Here is a 16,139-nt window from a genome sequence, read left to right on the forward strand (position 1 = left end):
GTCGCCTGCAGGGTCTCTTTTCCAGCTCAGTGTAATGAGAGAATAAACCAAGAGCCAGCAGCAAATCTGTTTCCTTTTAACTTCCATAGAGTCGAGCTAATAGTTTAGCTCTTACTTCTTTGCCTTCCCTGGGAGGTGCAAAACACCCTCTTTCTTCTCAGCTCTCCCTGCCCAGTGCCAGCTGTGAACTAACAGTAGAAGCAAATTTTCCTCAGTGCCAACACCTACATGACTTACACACTTGAAAAAGGCAGTTTGAGGCTGACATCTGACACGCTGCAGGCCGTGGATGTTGGTCACAGAGGGCTGGTGCAGCTGGTGGAGGGGCAGGAGCTCTGCCAGGGAAGGTGCTGGTGTGTGCTGTCACCACTCCCATGAGCCTTTACTTTTGGTGTGAGTTCAAGGCTTTCACCAAGACAGGGAATTAAAAGACTGAAGGAACGGAATGACAGTCAAATTTTGACTTCTTGAATGACAGAGGCTTAACTCTATGGCCTGAGATCCTCCCTTTACTGCCTATAACAAAAACCTATCAATCAAAACCTAGTGGTTCAGCTCCTGTCGAAGGGCTGAAGCTTGCAGGGCTCGTAAGGTTTCACAAACAAGGACAGTGTTCAAGGACAGTGTGGATCAGAATCACAGAGTCATGGAATCATTGAGGTTGGCAAAGCCCTTGAGCTGCTGCAGTCCCAGCCCTGCCCTCACCCTGCCCAGCCCAGCACTGACCCACAGCCCTCAGCACCTCAGCTCCAGGGCTTTGGAATCCCTCCAGGGCTGGGCACTCCCCCAGCTCCCTGGGCAGCCTGGCACAGGGGCTGACACCCCTCTCAGGGAAACAGCTCTGCCTCAGCTCCAACCTTCCCTGAGGCAACTGAAGGCTGTTTCCTCTTGTCCCATCACTTGTAACTTGGGAGAAGAGACCCAGGGAAGATGCTGACGGAGCAGATCCCACGCAAACGGCATCAGTTGGGTTAACTCAACAGGTCAAGAGTCATTTAGGACAGTTATCAATATGGATCAAGAACACATGATAATATTTGTGTCCTTTCATGCTTTCATCAGTTGCACAGGAAAAAAAATGTATAAGTATTGCTGGGAACATTTGCAGACCCCAAACTGGACACATTTTCAACAAGGATAAGGACAAGGCCATCAAAGGGAGTGAGCTGAGTCTCAGCAGCTGTAAAACAGAGCAGCTAAACTGATCAAAGGCCTGAAGAAAGTCTCTGGCCACAGGGCTGGCAAGGCCCATCTACTCAGTTTATCGAATCAAAAGGAAGTCTGAGGGATAAATTGGTTGCCATGCACGAATATCAGTGGGGGAAAGGGGGAGTGCCAGACAGAAAAGAGCTCTTTACCCTTGGGGAAAAAAACCATAGTCAGCTGGATGCCAAAGCCAGTGGATTACAGATCAGAAATAAGGGAAGCATTCTTAACAGTAGCAGTGATTTGCCATTGCAATAAGCTGCCAAGGAAGCTGTGGATCCCCCAGTCCTTGAGCATGTCTGGATGCCTTGCAGGAGGAAATGCTGCAGTCAGGCTGTGAAGAGGCTCAGTACCAGGATAAAGAGGTGAAAGTCACTAATCAGCCTCCTCATTTAAGAAACAATATCCCATCTGTGCATTTCAGCACAGGGGTCTGAGATACTTGCAAAGCTGCCACCTACATGGTCCATCACGCCTGGCCTCAGCAAAGAGCTGAAGTCTGAACCTCCCTGATGCAACTTTGAGCCATTTCCTTGTACCCTGTCCCTGGATCCCAGGAAGAAGAGCTCAGCACCTCCCTCTCCACGTGCCCGGCTTGGGAAGCTGCAGAGGGCAGTGAAGTTGTCCCACAGCCTTGTTGTTTCCAAAGGAGACAAACCCAGAATGCTCAGCCACTCTCAGACATCTCTTCCAGACCTCTCAACAGCTTGGTTGCCCTCTTCTGGACACCTAATGTGTGGTGAATACCCCAGAAAGCTGCTGAGTCCCCTGTGAGTCCCAGCAGAAGGCGAGTGATGTGCTTAAGCTGTAAATACACATAGCCAGTGGCTCGAGCCACCTCTGTGCCTCCCTGGAGGAGCCCACACTGGACAGGGTTGCTCCAGATTCACTTGAGCTTTAGGGGACATCTCCAGGGAAGATGCTCAATCCAGAGCTTGATTCCACACTTTCTGCAATGAGACAAAGGACAATTTCCTCCTCTTTTTTTCCTCCCCAGCCTGGAATCTTCTCTTTCCCTGTTTCCTTTCAGGCCAGTCTCTTGTGTTTCCTTGGCTGTTTCTGCAGGGACACAGGCAAGGCCATTCTGCAGGAAGTGTGGTGTCTTTCCTGCAGCTGCATATCACCCAGTGTGTGCAGGGTTTCCTAGTCCTTCTCACTGGAGACATGAGTTCATTCAGGCTCCCTCCAGCTAATCACTAACAGGCATGGAAAAAACCCCTCACACACCAGAGGAGAACATAAACATCAACGTGATGTGCACAAGCCTGTGAAGACAGGACTATGTGAAACACATGGTTCCATTTTAATAAATATTCCTACAATTCCAGTGCCTTTTTTCCCCCCCTTTCTTTCTTTTAATGGCTTGTTACTGAGCTGTGAATAGCAGTGCTTGTTTTGTTGTTATTGTTGTGTTTTATGAGCACAATACCATGTCTATAGCTGCAGACATCAGATATTTTGGTGGGGAAGATAAGCTTCCTGCAAGAGCTCTTGGCTCCTGCCCAGCTCTCTATTAACTCCTTCTGGGATTGCTCAGGGTCTGACAGCCAGGGATGGGCAACAATGGAGTGGTCAAGAAGCCCCATATGCTCTGAAATATTTTATCTAATCTCCCTTCTTAAGCAATTTCAGCCCCTGCAGTTGGATTCTTCAAAGTCCTTCGTGCTTGCTTTGTGCTCCATTTCCTGGCAGCCCTTGGTGTGCAGGGAAGAGCCTTGTCTGCCTGGCTGAGACAAAAGGAGGTGGTGTGGTGTAAAGACCTGGATAGCTCATAAATCTCCTTGAGCACCTGCCTCAGTGAACTCAGTGTTTGATCAAACCTGGATGAGGGAAAGTAACAAGGAAAAGACAAACCTTTTTCCTTATACAAACACATGTAACTTTATAACAGCCTCTGTAGCTGTGGGGATGAAGTTCATAAGGACACACTGACACAAGGCAGGAGCAGATGTGTGGGATGGGCTCAACCTGCCTGAGCTTCAGCACTAGGAGCTGGTGTTTCCAGGTATGAGAGGGGTTCTGCTCTCTCACACAGCACCCAACAGCTTCCTCCTCTCCAGGCGTCCCAGAGTTTACAGCAGGTTCCTCTGAGTTGACTCCTGGATGCCTGGAGACAGCACTGGGAAAGAGAAGATGGAAGAAACATGGGCAGAGGCCAGTTCAGCAAGCTGGATGAGCAATGTGCCAGAGTCCCCAGCAAGACACAGTCCTTATCCCAGTAAACCTTGGTCACGAGACTCAGGATGATCCAGCCTTTTCCTCTCCAAAGGAGAGGAGGCACATGTTGTAGCTGCCTCTGTCAGGAAGCCCATGGTGGTCTATTTTCAGGACATTTGTTTTATCAGGATGTGAACTCTGGGTGAAATACATGTATGGACTTTTGGGGGGGAGGGAAGGGAACTCAGGATGGCTGTTTGGGTACAAAGTCCTGGGACTGGCCTGTTCCTCCTCCTCCTCCTCCCACGGGTCTGGCCATTCTGTGTTTGCCAGCCTCCTCCACCACAGCAGCATTGTTTCCACTTCAAAAGCCCTACCAAATACAAACCAGCCTGCATGGGCCCTGGTCTACAGCAGAGTGTAAACAGGCAGACCTCCTTCCAGGCAGGGCCAGGAGGCCAATTTGTGAAGGCATTCCAGGGACAAGAAATCCTTCCTGAGGGCTAAAGCATCCAGGACTGGAGGGGGGCAACCCCAGAAAAGTCATGTTCTGTGAAATGCCACATTGATTGTTGTTGCTTTTAACACCATGGTGTGAAATATTGTCTTTCTGGGTTGGGATTAGACAAGAGTTTGCAGGAACAAACTGCAACAGGTTCCTGTTTGCAGCAACAACCAAAAGGAAAAGCAGTTCACTCAGTGGAGCAGGGCCGTGGGACAGAGGACAAGTGGCTTTACAAAGGTAAAAACACACATCAGCAGCACAGCAGAAGAGGGAATATGCAGGGTGCAGAGAGACTCACATGCCTGGTTACAGATTCCTGAATGTCTCTACTTGCCACTTGGTGATTAGCAGCCAGACTCCGACCCTGCACCGGGGATTCCAGCTGCTCGGTGAAGTGAATGAGCACGAGCGTTCAGCAGGAAGGAAGAAGCCAGATCCAAGCTAGATCTAATCCCCCTGCTTCAGGATGTCTTCATAGTAAAGGCTGAATCCACTTCTCAAACCATTTGTTTCTCTGTGTGTCTGTTGCTTGGGGAAAGGAATCAAATTAGGCAAAAAAAGTAAACATAACAGCAGGATTTTAATCTATTTTTCCAGTGGGTGGATGAGACCTGGACTGAGACAGAGAGATATCCAGATGCCTGGAATGCTCCTGGAGACTGCACACTGCCATTCCTCTGCATGTATGACCCCTCACCCCTACCAGCCTCTCTTTCTGCTCTTACATTACCTTGTTTGTAAGCAGGGAAATGACTCTGCTGTAATTACTTATGTTTTCCCCATCACTAGAAAGAATTGCCCTGGAACAAACCTCAAATGCTCAGTGAAAAGGGAGAGAAAACCTTCAAACACTCCTAAGGTTGTAGGAGCTAGAAAAGGACTTGGGTCTCATCCCAGCTCTCCTTGAGCTGCATCACCTCCATCACTTGCTAAGCTGGGATGTGCAACCCTCCCCCTCTGTGCTCCTTTTACAACTAAGCCCCACACTCTCCCCCTTCTCATGTTGGACATTGCTATGTTTATGTCTGCTGGCTGAAGGGAAAGAGGTTTGGTTGAACGAGAGGGAAAGGGATAAAGAGAGTACACAAGTTAACTGGGGGGCAGTGGGTCTTCTAGCCCTAAACATCATCCAAATCACGGGCTGCTGTGCCACACTGTCATTGTGAGACGCCACAGGCCATCTCAAGGGGAAAGCAGGATTTTCCAGCCTTCACCAAGATCAGTAGGATTCTGCCTACTTCCTAGAACATTCCTGGAACTGAGGCTTGCAGAGGTGTAGTTCTCCAAAGCCGTCACGTTCCACGTGGAGAGCTGCCACGGCGTTGAGCTCAGGGCTGCTCTGCACTCAGAGCCCAGGACTGCTTCCAAGCTCTTGGACGCTTCCTCCCTCCGCTCACTTGGATCTGCTGCAGTTAGTCTGAGCACTTCTTCCTCAGTGTGAGGGAGAAAACACAGAAGTCCTGGTTTGGGGTGGTTGTTTTTTACCAGTGCAACATGGCAAAGCAGCTTGCAAGTGATGCACAGCACGTGATGACAGCTCAGGTAGAGCTGGGCTGCAGGAGCTGGTATTGTCCCCTTGACATGAGCTGCACAGACTCTGCAGTGCTGCACACACACAGACGAGATCCTGCTCCACCTTGACTTCAACTTCAAACAAGCCCACCTGTCACAGTTCACACAAGGGCAACACACATCCTGTTGTATAGATCAGGAACTTGAGCAACGTGGCAAACAGAACCCACAGGCCTGACACACGAGCCACGTTCTGCACTTGAGCTGCTCCATCGACCTGCAGCTACTGCTGTGGTGGCAGAAAAGGGGCAGAATTCATTCTGTGCCAGTCTGGGGTGCACAAGGACTTGCTGCATCTATCCAAAGTGTCACAGGCTGGTGAAAAAAACATATAGGGTCAATCTCTTTCTTCCTTTGCCCTTCCCATGTCTCTTGTGTTAGCACATCAGATTTGGGCTGCCACTGGAGCAGGCCCTGGCAGGGAAGGTTTTAGCTCAGCCACAGCATCATCTCCTTTTCCTTCCTTAAATCAGCTGATGAAAAATTTCCTGCATTAGCTCTAAGCACCTCTGTCAGCCCTGCCTATAAAGCAACAAGATTTTCCAGCCAGTGATAACCATGGCCCTGGGCAGGAGCAGAGTGACAGATAATCTGACAACTGTAGCTACCCTGAACAAAGCTAAAAGAGGCTTTAGAAGAACCTGAGGGGAATAAGGGCTCATGCAAAGCCCTCTGACAAAGCAGCTTAATTGCCTTCATTTACAGAATAAAAGCTTAAAAGAGACAAACTGCACTGGGAGTTGTATCTCTCCACTCTATTTGAGTGTTTGATATGGTTCATAGCCTGGAGAGAAACCAGAGAAACATCTACTACTATGGGATGGATTCATGTGTCAGTGTGATGCCAGGAGAGGGAATCAGGACAATCACACTGCTGGAGGGATCAGAGGATCTTGAGAGTTTCAGGTTCACATGCAACAGAGTAACCAAAATCCATTTGGGTTTAGTGACTGGCTTGGAAATCTCCCAGGAATCTCTGCTTTCTGGCAAATTGGGAACACACCAACCCATCCTGATGGTATTTAAGCTCTGTGTTCACACAAAACTAAGCAGCAAGAGCCTGAATTTGCTATTTGCAGAGCGAGTGAGCAGTTCTTCACAGCCTAAAAACGTTGCATTTCTGGTCCAAGCTTATGCCAGCTTTTGGACTATTTATTCTCTTGCAAATGATCTATTCCAGCTACTGTGTGACACACTCAGTTACTCCCCAGAAGGAAGGGCTGGAATCAAAGTCAGGCTGAGCCATGGAGGCTGTGTGAGCTTTTGAACCCTTAAGGTCCATTGGAGGGTCTCCTTTGTATCAATTTGAAGGACTTTAATAAAATCCTCCAGCACTCCTTGTCTCTAAGGTTCAAGCCATCATCCTTCACAGTCCCTGAACTGCAGTTCTGGCAACACTTCTATCCATTGCCTTTCCTGACCTCGAGCACTGCTTTAAGTTGCTTCTAATTAAACAGAGTTGTGTTTAATTCAGCAATTGCTCAGCACCTGACAGAGCTGCTCCATTCAATATCTAGGCTCCAGCTCATCTTCATCACGTTACATGGGTCACTTCACTCCCTAACAACCTGTTTCCAGCTGAGGAGCACCAGCCCTCCTCCAAGGCCAGCTGCAGAGTGAGAGGTTGTAGGGTAAGATGCCCAGACAGCCCTATGAGATGAAGAAATGATGCTCCCAAGAGGCTTGGTGAGACACACCTTCAGAAATATGTATGACCAAGACTAAGGTCATGATATATTGTACACCTTAGCAAAAAGCTGATGAAGGAAATTCTTGGCTCACACTTAAGGCACTTTTTTTCCAAAGCATTTGTCACTGGCACTCCCAAAAAACACACATTCAGGGTGGAAAATCTGTCCAACATATAAAACAACATTGCATCCCCTCTCTGTGTTTGTTGTTACATTGTTCTGCTTTGGTCTAATCCTTAAATAATCTCCCCCAGTGAAAGAAGCTTTTATTCAGCTCCTTTCAGATATGGAGACCCCTATTCCAAGTGGAGTCCAGATTTTTCAGGAGGGAGAACTCATATTTGACTAACTTGTAAGGGAAAAGAAAAAACAGTAAAAGCTGTAAGAGTCTTGGAAATTCTGAAATGCAATCACCACCCACACAGCTACACACAGACACACTCTGAACCTCCAGTCTGGGGGAGAAGAAAGCCGGTTGGGAAGTAGCACTGGCACTCCCCTTGGTGTCTTTAGTGAAAGCACAGTTTTGTTTGAAGCTGGTAAAAAGAAGGAGGGAAAAAAGATATCTGAAAAACCAAGAGCTCCTGGTGCACAAAACTGACCACACTGAAATCCACCGAGATCCTCTGATGGATGGTGAGCAGATGGTGAGACAAAGTGGCCTCAGAGGGATGAAAAGTGACATCCCCTCAGTGCCTCGCCCACTATAGCTCTAGAAGGAGTTAAATCCATTCATGATTCTCATCTTAGCTGAGGAGAAAGAAGTGGGGAATAGAGGACAGATCAGTGAAGTGGCAGGTGGTGAAGATACCTCCTCAGCCTCTGAGCAATTGAAGCTGTCACTGCAGAAAGGAAAGTTCAGCTCAAAGTATGTCCAGACTGAAGCTGGGTGTTGTCAACTATTTCTCTGCTGAGCCCCTTTCCAGAGGCATCTGTGCAGGTGAAGTGGGTCCTAAAGAGCTGTTAGCTCTGCTTCTTCTCTGGTGGAACATTCTTTGTGCTTCCCATCCATCTTTCCTAATTTTCTGCCTTTTTCTCAGTAGATGAGCTAATTCCTGCACTGGAAGGAAAAGCCTGGGTGGGAACCTTGTGTCAGAGAGCACTGAGTAGAGCAGGAAGAGATGTGGTGTCATTCTTGCTGGTGCTGGACACCCGTCTGACATCATGGAGCTGCCCAAGTGTGGGAGAAGACTCTGTCTGCACACACTAATTCCTCTGCCAATATCAAAACCAGATTAAACAAGTTCACTCTCACAGCATCCATAAACCTAATCTCTTGAGGGCTGCAGAGTTATCCCTGTGCCCCAGGCAAGGGGCTCCAGGTCTGATGAGCCCAGTCTACCACCCAAAAATGAACTGAGTCCCAAGACTATGGTCCCCCATCAAGGCTGGGGGCCAATGTCACCTTCTGTTTCCATGTGCTGGGTTCAGTTCTGAAAGGAAAGGAGGCTTACTAAAGCCACACAGCCCTTCTGCTCCTTTTGGGACTGAACCAAAAATGTACCTCCCCTCCCCCTGCATTTCCCCCCAACACACCTTTCCTTCCACTGGAACATAACCCCAAATAAGATGTTGGCCTGACATGAAAGCAAAATGTATAAATATTTTTAAAAAGAGAAGAATTCCTGCCTCTCTAACAGTTTGCTCCAACTAATAGGTTTCAGATGTCTCACATACTTCATTCATTCAGCCCCATTCAGTCTCCTAGGAGCCCCTGCTGTATTTATTAAACACAGCAATTGTGGAATGTTCAGCACTTACAGAATAAAACACACTTTTTTTTTCTTCTTTAAAAAAAAAACCACTCCAAAAAAAAAGCACAATTAGAAAGCTTTGTGAGTGACCTAAAACTGTCATTCTGCTTCCAGTCCCAGTGCCCACTCAGCATCCTGCAGCTGGCCCAAAAGCAATGCCACAGCTTAACCCTTTCTGCATTGTGCAAGCCTCCAAGAACTCAGATGGGGGTGGTTTTTTTCCATCCTTAGCAGGATCTTTTTGCTGCCTTCTCAGAGCAACCCCCTTCTCACTGTTATTACCAAGCCTGTACTCTTGGCCACTTGGCTCTCTGAGACATCTCGTCTCTGCAGTCTCAGTAACTCTTCCCACTGCAAGATGTGAGAGTCAAGCCCTGAAATCCTGCTGGATGCCAGTGCTAATTTCAGCAGCAAGAGCTGCAGAACACGAGACCTTTCCTAGAGGGATTCAAATGGAAGCAGACATCACAGAAGAGCCATTTTTCATTACAATGCTGGCAGCGAGAGCAGAGGAGGATGTCTGGGCTAGAACCATTGTAGAGAGGCGATGGAGGGAGTTTGTTCCAGCAAAAGTAACCTGCCAGCACTGGGTGACTGGTCAGAACAGTTTGCTGGAGTCTGGCGTTGTCCCAGCCCTTCTTTGGGGAGAGAGACATGAAAAGCAGATCTGAAAGGGTAGATGAGGCCCTGAGTGAGGGCTGGGAAGGTCTGGCAGGAATCAGCCGTGGAGAAATGGCCTTTGCTTAAGGCCACATCCAGTTTGTGTGACTGATGCGTTTCTGTCAGGGTCCTGAGTGCATTAATAGGACTTAATGGCCCCCAACCAGCCTCCTGTGGGGCCCCTGGATCAGAAGCTCCATTTCAGCTCTGTCCTGCCTGAGTTTTATGTCCAAGGTTTTATGTCCCCAGCTCTGTCACTGGAGGTCTGAACTCTGGCAACCATCTCCACCCAGGCTCTGCCCAGAAACCTGTGTTGTCCTTCTCCCCTACCATCCCTACCTTAGGCAGCAGCCAGCCCTCTCCCAAGCAATCTGGAGGTGCCTGAATGGGGAGTGCAAGAACCAGGACATGGGAAAGCTGGTGTCTAGGACTGAGTATGGCTGGGAGGGAGCAAAGCTCTCAGCTGAGACTCTCTAGACCTGGGAAGGCATCAGCAGTGACAAGGGGCTGTAGGCACTGTCCCAGGAAAGGCTCATGGCTATACAGCTTCTGGCTCTTGCTGTTGTCTCCAGACCCTGTGGGACTGAGCAGGATTTTGCCACGGCACAGCACCAGCAAGAGCTGGGGAAGGCAATATATGCAAAAGGGTTTAGGAGAGACATCATCTCCTTGGTCTGCAAGTCGCTGCCTATGAATGTCCTCACAGAACCATAGAAAAGTACCTCTCTGCTGTCCTTTGTGAGACTGGAGGAGACATCTTCATCCCCTCCACCTCCCCTTTCACAGCTCTGATCACCACATACCATGACACTGCTCTGGGCTTTTTCTCCCTGCAGTGGCAGCAGTATTGCAGTAACAGCCAAGCCCTGAGCACACACCATGGGAAGACTCATCCCTCCCCAAAGGTGTTACAATTCATTTTTCACACGTTTTTTGGCTGAAGAGCTCCACACCCATCCCCACGTGGGAGATCCCCTAGTTCATGGGAACTGCACTGGTGTCACTCTTTCCACATTACTGCCCGCTACAAAGTCCCCAGAACAAGTCCCAGACACATTCCCATGGGAGTAAGTGGTTTAGTCAGAATCCTCCCATATTAGCCCCACTGCAGGAGGTTATACGGGAAGAGATGAATCCTGACGTGCTCTCAACCACACCAAACGTGCTGAGAGTCACTTCAGAGCAATCTGGATGCTTCATGACAGCACTCTGTGGAAGGTACACCAGTCAGCTCGGGTGGAAGGACAATTCCTCACCTTGATCACTTCCAGGGGTTTCCCATCTTTGCTGTACTTTTCCCCATCTCACTGTGCAGAAGGCAGAACACCCCTGGGAGCCCTGATCCTCAGAGTATTTCAAATGCTCCCTGTCCATCTATTCTGGTTTAGCACTGCCTGCTGGCATCATACCAGTAAACCCTTCCTTTCCCCTCAGCCAGATGCCTCCACATCATCTTGGAGTGTTGCTTTTCCCAAACGTCACATAAGTCAGATCTCACCTGGCCACCACTTGCAGTCAACACAAAGGAACCAACAATCCAAATTCATTCTCTGCTGGGTTCAGACACTTCCAGAGACACCCATTTCTACTTACACAATGTCTGTTGACACCCATTTCTACATACACAGTGTCTATCCACACCCAGGTGCCCAGCTAAGACTGGAGTATCTCAGGTAGTGCCATGTATCCTGCTGTTCCCAGCAGTATTCACATACCATGTCTTTTCTCCAGGGCTTTACCTATTTGCCACAGAAACTAAGCCAGTTGGTTCACAGACAGGTGAGATGCAGAGACAGAAAGGACTTGGGGAGTCCAGTCCCTTACAACAAAATTGGACTGCAGAAGATTCCCACGTTCAGCTCACACAATTCTCCAGGGACCTGCTGGGGTTTCCAGTGAACTCAGGGCTGCCTTAGCTTCCCAGAAGCTCACTTGGCAGACAGCTGCAAGGATCTGTGGCTACAGGGCACACCAGAGTCTGTCAAAGCCTCCATGCCTGCAGGTCCAAAAGCTTTAGGACATCCCAGGCTAGCTTAGAAACCTGAGTCTGGATTCAAGGATCTGGAAGAGGAACCTGTGGAGCAACCCAAACATTCAGCTCCTCATTTCTAAGTTGATCCATCTTGAATTGTTCCTGAGATGTCAGTGTCAGTCATCTACGTGGTCATGGCATATTTACAGATTTCCTGGAGAGATGCCCAGCCCATGAGCTTGAAGTGGAGCCTCAGTCCAAGCATCTGACCATGTATTGGAAAAACCCCTGAGGAAGATTCCTGCCCATTCCTGAAACTTGGTGCCTCTGGGACAAGACTCCCCATCCCATTATGAGTTCCCAGCCTTTTTTGTGAGGCTGGCTGAAGCATCTGCTGCTGATTAAGGGTTTTGTCATCTGGAAAGAGATGACAATTACCTCTAATAATTCAAACTAGGTCAGGTTCTTCAGCACAAGTTTATGTGATGACTGTTGGCTGGAAACTAGGCTTTTAAACACCAGTGGTCACTGGAGAGCAGAATCCACCATAATAACCAGAAATGTCTCACAAATAAGAGCTCCTGGTCTCCCAGGACTTGACCTATGTGTGTCCTGTGTGTGCTGGGGGTGGGAAAGAGGTTGGGAGAGGACATGGCCAGGACAGCTGACCCCAACTGACCAAACAGATATTCCCTGCCACATGATGCCACGCTCAGCAAGAGAGAAAGGAGGAGGAGGTGTGATGCTGATTATCCTGCTTGACTGAAAAGCTCTTACTCCATCTGGCTTTCAGACATGGACAAAGTTCTTCCCAGAAAGGGTATGGCCATTAATTGATCACAGTGCAGTCTATGACTCTTCCCTCTGAGAACTGTGGCAACCACAGGGATGATTAGTTCCATCGAAAGTCAAGCCAGTGATGCCGTGGGGCAGACACAGCCCAGCACAGGTATCTCATATCCACATCCCAGGCAGTTTTGAGACAGGTTTTTGGCAGTGCTGTCTCCAGAGAAGATTCCTTTGAAGACAGGAGCAAGCCACACAAACCCCAACACACAGCACAACCCCAGTTAATGAGACAGTTAAAAGGGTACAAATACAACTGGAAAATATGCAGCCCTGAAAGGCCAGTATATTCAAATTCCTTCTCCCTAATTACATGTGATTGCTTTTTGGCAAGTGCTCAACCTGCCAGAGCAGTGAGGTTTTACAAACATTCACATAGGCATTAGATCATTGTTTGAATGAGTTATTGGCAGCCCATATCTGAAGTAAAAACATAGTTTAAAGAAGACCATATTGAACAGGGTGAAGCTGTCTGCTTTCATGTCTCCCAATTGTCTCTGGACACCCAAGATCCCCCTTAGCTTTGTGTCACTCACATCACAGCAGCATTCATGGGGATGGGAGTCATGCTGCTGTGGGGTTCTGACATGGACTTGTCACTGGCACAAACAACAGGCCATAGATGGATTCCTCCACCTCATTTTAGAGCAGAACTGGCAGGTTTGAAATGTCAGTGGTGTTTAGGGGGGATGCTGTGTGTGTACCCAGTAGCTGAGATGACTCAGAGCATGAGCAGGCAGCATGCTGGCCATCTTCAATGATCTGACCATGCACACTTGGATTACACCAGTGGTATCAAGTCTCCTCCATAGTACTAAGTAAGACAATGCATGTGCCCCCCAATATCACTTACCACTTGGAGGAGGAGGATGATGCCTCATGGAAAACACCACTGAAAGCAAATGTCATTGCTGGGAAAGCAGATTTCTCTGAACCAGACCTTTCCACAAATATTGTCACACATTCTGAAACAGGCCTTTCCTTCTGTACTTTAATAGAATCTTTTAGCTTTGCTGTGGTGAAATGCATCCTTGCCTCTGCTGGAAGTGTCTGACAACAAGGGATTAAAGCAGCTGAGCCCTGGAGCACTGGAGCACTGTGTCATCCTACAGCAAAACCTCTGGGAAAAAGCAAGCAGCAACTCAGCTCCATGGCAAAGGACAAAGAGGAACTCACATGGAATCCACCAGTCCCTCAAGGCAGTACCAACACCTTCAGAAAGAGGATGGCAGAGCCACAGAGACTGCAAATCCAGTGACCCAGGCTGGACTGACTCTGTCCCTGAGCTGGCACCAGAAGAGCTTCATAGCACAAGGCTTGGGCTCAAGCTTTTCTGTTTGCAACAGCCAGGCTGTTCCAGTAGCAGGGCCTGCAGCAGGCTGCTGCCATCAGGGAGTCCCTGCACCACTCGAGAAGCATTACTAACGTGCTAGAGGAGAGTCTGTCCTCCACAACACTCAGGTGATGCAGAGCTTGGGGAGAGCCTCTGGCAGCTTTGGCTGGTGGATAAAAATACTCTGAGCTCTGGCAGCTGACCAGCCTGGAGTACTACATGGTGTGGCTTCCACCCCAGAGGCCCTTGCAGGACACCCTTCCCTTACATGTGCTTCCTAAATTAGATCTCCTGAGACCAGCATTGGCTTTTTAAGAGTGGGGTGAGCTTGTTAGCAACCAAGGTTATCCATTAAATGGGAATCAGCAGCTTTTATTAGACTTCAAAGTGCTGTAAAAGGAAAGGAAGGAGAGAACATCGTGACCCTCTCACCTCCCCAGTGGAGCCCCTTTGCCTGGCACAGAGGGGTTTGCAGTCAGGCATTCTTGCAGGTTACTGTAATTGTTAAGTTACCTAAGGCTGCTAAGTTACAGCAAGCTCCAGACTAAACACAGGAGCCTTGTGAAGGTGCAAGAAGATAGAGATGAGGTTTGCAAAGGGCAGCTGCTCAGTGGGCCCCTTTCTCCTGAGGCCAAAGAGAAAGAAAAACCCAAGCTGGAAAGGAACTGAGGACTGCCAAGCTCTCCACCCAGGAAAGTCAGGGTATGCTGGCTCCTTTCTTACCAAATCATAGCTTTAGTTACACACTCCCTGCCTGCTACCAGCTGGGTTGCTGACATAGAAAAACCCAGCTAAATCACAGGATGACATAGGAGGAAAAAAGCACACACACACTGTCCCAGCCAGCCTGACACTTCCCTTCATGCAGGTCCCTTCCTGCCCAGAGATATGCTACACCTGATGGAAAAGTTGCTCATGAGACTTTGGTCCATGCTTTCATTGACTAAGAGGGCTGTCCTTGCAGCTGCTTATGTTCTCATCTTCCCAGAGCCATTCCAGCTGTGGGGGATACGGTAACTGAGCACACACCAACTTGCCTCAGGTCGTTGCCTTGTATTGCAAAGCCTCAGCTTCCCCAAAGAAATTCATAACGTTACAGAGAAAGCTGCAGGAATGGAACCTGAATAGAAATGATGGAGAAACATCTGTGAAAGCTTTGAGAGCTGCCAGGCAAGAATGAAAAGAAAAAACCCAAACCAAACCCAGCCCTGCCAAGGACATTTCTTAATCAGAATCAACACTCAGAGATTTCTTGTTCAGAAGGTACAAGGAGAAGACAAAAACTACACACGATGTGCAGATGATGGGAAGCTCTCATGAATTTGCCATTCCATTTGAGAAAGAATGTGGAGTTTATGCCTTTTGAAACTGGTTTTAGGAAGCAAACACTGTGTTGCAAGCAATGGCTTCATGAAGGTCTGAATCCATAACAAACTTTCGTGCATGTTAACTGGTTCCACTCCAGCCATCTGTGAGATCTGAGTTACCACTGTCATGCTAAAGAGACAGATCTTTTTTGTAGCAAAGTATTACATAAGTCTTTTTTTTTCTTCCTGGCTCAAACAGCAGAATCCACAAAATGCAAAGAGAACCAGGAGGTGGACATTTGTCTCCATACTTGTTTTGCCATTGCAAGACCTTGTAAACATGCATTTCTGACCAACACACCTCACTGTGAGGCATTAGCTGCTCTAAACTGCACCAACTTCGCATCCCAGAGACCTGATTTCACTCCACACACACCACAGTATTAACTCCAAGGCTGTTTGGCTTAGACAATTGGAGCAGGAAAGCCCAGGTGTTCAGCCCAGCCAGTTTGGAGTCTCCTTTAGTGTGCTTTGGAGCACTGAATGGGCACACAATGGCCGATTGTCAGCGTGAGGCCAAAGGGAGCTGACACTTTCCCAGAGAAAAATGCCTTTGCTGTGTGTTTGGAAGGTTACACAGCTGTAAGTCAGACACAGAAGGAGCTGAAACCCTGGAGGGATTATTGCCTCAAATACACATGTGCTATGGAAGGAAGCTGTCCTGTGGACTGACATACCATTAACTCCTGCTGGTGGGAGCCCATTCCTATGGCTGGGAGTCCTTTACAGCCTCAAACTCCTGGTTGCTTGTCCTGTAGATAACTCCTGTCTCATCTCTGACCTGGTGACTTGGCCTGGCTTGTATTTATTTTCTAACTTTATAAGAAACAGGCTCTTCTCTGAACTCCTCATTGGTGGGAATACTGGCATGGTGCGATGCTGAGACCCACGCTGCACAACATCAAATACTCCAGCAGGAGAACTGGGACTTTGTCCAACGTGCCATCTATCTTCCTGGGAAAAATCTGCTCTACATGCTCCCAATCGTGCCATCAGCTGGTGCAAGATGGAACTTCACTGTGTGAGATGAAAGAGCATCTCTCCCAAATGCCCTTTCAGGACAGCAAGCACTGCGT

This window comes from Colius striatus, chromosome 25, assembly GCF_028858725.1.
Source record: "Colius striatus isolate bColStr4 chromosome 25, bColStr4.1.hap1, whole genome shotgun sequence".
Classification (NCBI taxonomy): domain Eukaryota; kingdom Metazoa; phylum Chordata; class Aves; order Coliiformes; family Coliidae; genus Colius; species Colius striatus.